The sequence below is a fragment of the Mytilus edulis genome, chromosome 1 (genome assembly GCF_963676685.1).
Source record: "Mytilus edulis chromosome 1, xbMytEdul2.2, whole genome shotgun sequence".
Taxonomy (NCBI): Eukaryota; Metazoa; Mollusca; class Bivalvia; order Mytilida; family Mytilidae; genus Mytilus; species Mytilus edulis.
In genome coordinates this window covers 115066524-115073687 of record NC_092344.1, presented here as the reverse complement: position 1 = coordinate 115073687, position 7164 = coordinate 115066524, and the positions used below count along the sequence as shown (strand labels likewise).

The 7164-nt window shown below is 31.3% G+C and overlaps 1 long non-coding RNA gene across 1 annotated transcript; it reads left to right on the top strand.

The window, feature by feature from the left end:
- Positions 1-76: 76 nt before the first annotated feature.
- Positions 77-4299, top strand: LOC139501181 (uncharacterized). Its single transcript, XR_011658482.1, has 2 exons — positions 77-158; positions 2100-4299. It is a non-coding gene; the product is annotated as an uncharacterized lncRNA (long non-coding RNA).
- Positions 4300-7164: the final 2865 nt, after the last annotated feature.

Genomic DNA, 7164 nt, shown 5'->3' with positions numbered 1-7164 from the left:
CAGCTATTTTTGAATATTAAATTTTGCTTGAAAAGGAGACAACGACGGCAAAAAAAGAAACATCATATATATTTGTATTTGGTTCTTAGTTAATTTTTAACCGGAAGTGAAAATCAAGCACCTGTTTACATTTTTATTTTCTTCCAAGAAAAAAATAGGTAAATACTACGTCTTACGATAAAATTCTCTATATGGTTCTGCAACAATACGTGATGAACTCAACAGGACGAAATAATATACGAAAGACTATGGAAAACATAAATTTTACATTCCTAGAAAAGTTACAAAATTATCATGAGAAAATATGTTCCACAGAGGACTTGGACATACCCCTTAGAAAATATTTGTCTAGAATTGCATTCAGTGTTTATTCTAGGCTCTCAACACACGCAGATTCCAACCTCCATGCTTTGATGACCACAGCGACACATCACACTGTTCAAAAATAGATGTCCTTGTATATATATGAATCCGGGTCTGATTCATGTCGCCTTTATAGTACCTGTTCGCCCTGATACCTGTTCACCCAGTATTCATTGGCCCTAATTTTAATTTTCATACGACCGCAAAAAAAATGTGGATCATATTTAATGGTATGCATGGTATGATGTCGTCGTCTGCGTCGTCGTCGCCTGAAGACACAATTTGGTTTCCGGACAATAACTTTAGTTTAAGTAAAATTGAGAATGGAAATGGGGAATGTGTCAAAGAGACAACAACCCGACCAAATAAAAAACAACAGCAGAGGGTCACCAACAGGTCTTCAATGTAGCGAGAAATTCCCGCACCCGGAGGCATCCTTCAGCTGGCCCCTAAACAAATATATACTAGTCCAGTGATAATGAACGCCATACTAATTTCCAAATTGTTCACAAGAAACTAAAATTAAAATAATACAAGACTAACAAAGGCCAGAGGCTCCTGACTTGGTGAATGGATCTCTATGATTTTTTTTTAAGAAGGTTCAATACTACAAAAGGAAAGTTTGGATTGGTTTTGGGGATGATGGTTCAAACAGTTTAGGAATAAGGGGCCAAAAGGGGTCTAAAACAAGCATTTTACTAGTTTCAGGATTATAATTGTGAGAATTCTTATTATATCATGGAACAACTATGTAATCTAATGCTCCAAAATAAGCCATCAACTTTTAAATATTTCCATATTTTTTCATGAACATGATGAATGTCAAGAATTTATACCCTTCAAATATCTGAAATTACTTACATGTATATGCCCTTAATATTAATATTTTTTAATAAAAGTATGGAGAACCAACCTAGGGCGAACGAACTCAGGTCGAACGGACCCAATACCTACATTTATATACACTTATTGCTATTTGTCCGTCATTACTGGACATCATAAAGGTTCACTTATAATTTTGACTCCACACTACAAAATATCTGAGACCACAATGGAAAAATTATTGTTGTATGATGTTTAAAGTTCAACTGGTGCAAATTCTCAAGTCAAGTGGAACAAATCTCCAAATAGCGATAAGGTGTATTAATGGAAGAGAAGGAATGGGGTATATACCAATATGACTTCATGTGTCCTGTTCCAGGGTCAAACTTAATATCACACATTTTAAAACTTTTTGTATGCTTCAATATGTAATTAAATTTGACAAAAAGCAGATTTTCAATATAAAAGTGTGATTTTATTGTTAATTATTGAAGAAATCACATACAAGTATGTTTGTTGCCATAGACAAAATGTAAGTTTGAAAATAATCAATGACCTAGCACAAACATGTAACCAATGAAAATGTTGTTATGTTTTCGTCTCATAATGCTGGATAAGACAATCATTTTAACACAGTTTTCATATCACACTTTATCAAATTATGCAGTGTGAAACAAGACTGATTTCTTCATGCAAGAAAGAGATAACAGGCCACAACTATAAAAGAATAAATAAACCCCCATTTGATATTGCAAAGAGAATTCTGCACTAGTTGAATCTTTTGCCTTTACAGTTTAACCAAATAATTCTATTGGTATCCTTAGATCAATTTACATTTTAATTGCAGTATATACATGTATAGAACTTTGATACCTGTAGTTTAGAATGATTATATGTTTATCTTATTTTTTCAGGTTTTACATATGATGGGACATTGATACCATATAACCACTATGTATTGTCTTCAGTGGTTAATACCAGTGTTATTGATCCCTAAACCACTGAGTCCAGCATTAATCTATAACCATGCTATGTTCCTGGTGTTGTATCTAACTAGCTTCTTCCTGGAAAGGAAACCTTGTACAATATGTAGTATTGTGTTCTTAGCAGCTGTGTTCCTTATATGCTATAGTTGTGTGGGAAACTGTGTACTGTGGCAGTGTCCTGAACAGGAATGTGTAACTGACGATTGTAATTAACAATGGATTCAGCAAATACAGAAGATTCACATATAACATTTGTAACTGATGATTGTAATTAATAATGGATTCAGCAAATACAGAATATTCACATATAACATTTTTTTTCTTCAAAGAGACTATGAATATACATGTTCAATTGAAAATCTGAATTGAAGCTATAGTTTGAATAATGGGAAGGGTTGTCAGCCGGTGATCAGGATTCCATTGTGATAATCAATCCTCTCAAATCACTTACTGTTTGTGTAGCAATATTGATGATTTATGATTTAGAGATATGTAAATACACATTAGATATAAATGTTTTTTTAGTAACGATTTTTGTTATTAATGATAGTTTATACCTGTCCTAATTGTGAATATTTTTACAAAAAAGTTATTACTTTTAATAAATAAGATATATATGTTATTTGTATTTGTCAGACCTAGTCAGAAGGATGATAAAGGCAAAGGGAAGGATAATAAGATTTTTTAGAAAAACGTTCATGTAGGAAAATTCAAACAAGAAACTATAAGGTTGTATAAAATAACATGCCTAAACAATATTTATTCACATATTAACCAGATCCACACAAATTTTATATATATTTGAAAGATCGTTGCAGATATTCATGTACTTTTTCACAAACCTTGATTGTTTTAGTAAACCACAGAATATTGTTTAATGAATTTATTGATTTAGTTGTATTTATGTTGTAATTTAAGAACAGAATACACTGTGGTTAGTATGTAGGTCTGTCTTGGTACTAAATTCATTATAAATAATTGAAGACATATTTTCTGAATGAAATCAGTCCTATGAAATGAAAACTATTAGAGTTAAAATATTCCAGGAATGACAACTGCATGCTTTTAAAGATGATGGTTTCATCATTTGTTTAGCAAAAAAAATATTTTTAATAACATTTTACATTATTGAGGGAAAAAAATGTTCGCTTAAAATTGGCAAAGATAGTTATATCTATGTTTGTAGTCATTAGTTCAAAAAAATACTCTGCAATAACAGAGAACATGTGATGCCTTACACATCATAGGAGAATGTCATTTATCTGTACTGGTACATGTTTTTACACACATGTATTTATATCATTATTGCAATATCAGAAAATAAACATACACACCAAAGTCTTTTACTAATATAATATTTATGTTATAATATTTATGTTATAGCTTTAAATTGTAAGCAGTTTTCCTTTTTAACTGGATCCATATAATATGTTTAGTCACAGTTTTTTTATAGAAATTTTGTAGTCTTTTACAGTCTTATAATTTTTGGAGATATTTTTCTACTATTTAAAGCGCAGTTTATGCATATTTGAAGAAAAAAATGTTGAATTGGCAAGTTTGTTTATAAGGTTTCAATTGAGAAAGTGTTGATTTGGAATGGTATAGTAACATTTACCTCTTTTGGGTCATGTCCTACTCCATTTGAATTAAAATTTAAAAGTGCTTAAAGATTGAGAAAAATTATGTACTATTTGTTTGAAAAACGCCAACTAACAAATCTGAATAATTGTAAATACAAGATAAGAACTTTGATTAAAATTTATATAAAAACTCATTTTATAGTATATAACTGATTCTAGCTGTAAAGAGAGATAATATCAATAAAAGTGAAATTACCTTTTACGGGACACTAGTCATGACTGAAAGTTATTCTTTTGGTGAGAAGTTTTCATTGATTGAAGCAGTCTGTAATAAAGGAAGACTATTTTTAACAGTGTAATAAAGGGAGACTATTTTAACAGTGTCATAAAGGGAGATTATTTTATAAAAATCTCAATTAAAAATTTATAATTGAGATGTTATATGTGGATAAATTTGTCTCTTAATATATATAATGTCATTTACAACAGAAGTTTTGGATATTATTTATATAATATGATTTCTTAAAGAAATAAACTCTTAATTTATATTTATTCATTCATGCATTTCTGGAGCCTAGGTGGCCGAGTGGTCTAAGTAGTTACTACTGTAATCACTAGCCAGTCAACACTGAGGTTGTGAGTTCGAACCCCACTCGTGCTGGTGCACTTGACTCCAATCTTTATTGACTAGGATTGTCAGTTTTCCTATAGAAGGTCGGTGGTTTTCTCCAGACACTCCGGCTTCCTCCACAAATAAAAACTGACCGCCACTAAATAGCCTAAACGTGGTGCTCAAAAGTGGTGTCAAAACACTCAAAATCATGCATTTCTTGTCCACCAAATAATATAAGGGATGTGTTATGATTTCCAATGAGACAACTATCCACTAGAGACCAATATACCTGTACCAGCTGGATGTAAGCAACACCAGGTCACATACCAGCCTTCATTAAGGAGCAAACCCTTACTGTTTAGTAAACTATTTTAAAAAGGTTCCAGAATCAAAAAATGTAAAAGAAATTAGATTCATCAGATCAGTACTAAACACAAAAACAACTAACAGAAAGACAATGAACAAATATCTACTGTATGGCAATAATCTAGGTCTAAAATAGTTATGATGGAAGATGGCCACATCTATTATCATCACAATCCCATACTGAGCTCAATACTTGTGCTCTAAATTGTGTTTATATCTTACATCTTAAAAAAACTATAATGGATAGGCACTTAAAAAAAACCAAAATGATCAACAAGACAACGTCTACAAATTACTTTAATAGCAAAATTTGTCAGTGGTCTCTTTATTGGAGTTATAGTGTTCCCTAATGAAGACCTTTTACCATATTTTAGGGTTTTTGTCTGTAATCTTGAAAACTAGAACACATAAATCCAATTTGAACAATAAATTATGAGGAAGACAAGATTTACAAATAAATCAATATGGCCTACATCGTCCGTCAACTATGTAGTTTATGCTCTTTGATGGTGCTTTTATTAAGGATTTACCTTTTATCTTGAAAACTAAGAAAGAGAAATGACCTGAAAGACAATATCTACAAACCAGCCAAATTTTGCTGAAATAAGTCAATTCTTTACACTATAGAAATGATTGCTCTCAAATTTGGATTTTTTTTACCCTTTTTTGTGTTTTAAAACTAAAGATAGAAACTGTAAAAAAAATTATCAGTAAAGTGATATCAACATATAGAGATTTTGTCTAGAATTCTTTTCTGAGAGCATTCATAGTTGAAGATGCACATAGACATAGGTGAGCAACACATGCTCTTTAGAGCCTGTAGTTTAGTATATCAAACTTAACTGAATCAATCATTTCAAATTTCCACAAGCAAAGCATGTAAAAGTTAGCAGAAAACATGAATCCATGTGATAGTCAAATCTCCAGATCATCAACTACTGAAATCAGTCAACTACCTTGATATAAGCCAGAAATATTCTAGCATGAAGATTGAATATCAACATAGCTTTTATTTGACTGTCATTGACTGGCATATCCAAGCTTTGAAACACAAGTCATTAAATTTAACAACTTTGGTTAAATTCAGAGTATAATGCATAGAACATCAGAATGGTTAGGAAGATCTCTCTTTAATTACCAGATTGATAGATCTACTGACAGCTTACATCACCACTTTGTGTCTGTTTCCAACTATATTTAAGAAAAAAATCTTCTCTGAGACCATTAGGGTATCTGACTATAAAATATTAATATTTAATGCCTACAGCATGGCCACTGTTGTAATGCATAAAAGGGGGTATCAAAGAAAATATGATGTGTTTTTTTGTCAAGCCTACAACAAAAGTAAGCTCGACATAGGGATAGTGATCTGGCGGTGGCTGCAGTGACTGGGGCATTAGCTAACTTCTTAAAAGCTTTATATTTTAGAAGGTGGCAGACCTAGATGCTTCATACTAGGTAAATAAATGCCTTATGTTACAAAGTTTTTGTCTGTCATATGTCCAATGTCTTTGACCTCATTTTCATGGTTCAATGACTACTTGAAAAAAGTGAAATGTTCTTTCTTATTATGAGTAATAGGAAAACTATATTTTGTATGTGCATACCTTGCAAGGTCCTTTTGCCTGACACAGTTTTCATCCGACCTCAACTTCATTTCGTTGATCAGTGAACAAGGTGTCATCTGACCTTGATCTCATTTTCATGGTTCAGTGGTCAAAGTTCAATTTTTGAGTTTTGGTCTTTTTTTTCTTATACTTTATGCAATAGGTCAATTATATTTGGTGTATGGATATTTTATGATGTTCATGTCTGTCTTGTAAGTTTTATTTGACCTTGAAATGATTTTCACAGTTTTAGTTATTGTGTTTTGGGCTGTTTTTCTCAAACTATAAGCAATAAGTCAACTATATTTGTTGTATGAAAGTATTGTAAGCTGTACATGTCTGTCTGGCATGGTTCATATGACCTTGACCTCATTTTCATGGTTCATTGGTCAATGTTTAGATTTCTTGGTTAAGTCTGTTTCTTAGAAACTATAAGCAATAGGTCAACTATATTTAGTGTAGTGGATGACTATATTATATATAAGGTGTACATGTATTTTTCATTTGGTATATGACCTTGACCTCATTTTCTTTGATCATGTTACGTTTATGTGATAGTTGTATTAAAAAAAAAAATAGCAAAGCTTTATAGTTAGGACTATCAACATAAAATCAATGGTAAGCAAAGAAGGTAAGACATTTCAGCGTGTGCACTCTTGTTATAATTACACCTGTCATACTGTGTCCCATGTTTAGTAAACAGGTGCAATAAAAAATGAAAAAATTACATTAAAATTTTGCAAGTGCAATTCATCCTCAATTCTCAAATGGATTACAATGAAACTTAATACAAATCTAGAACACTATATACCAAACAGTTTCTATGA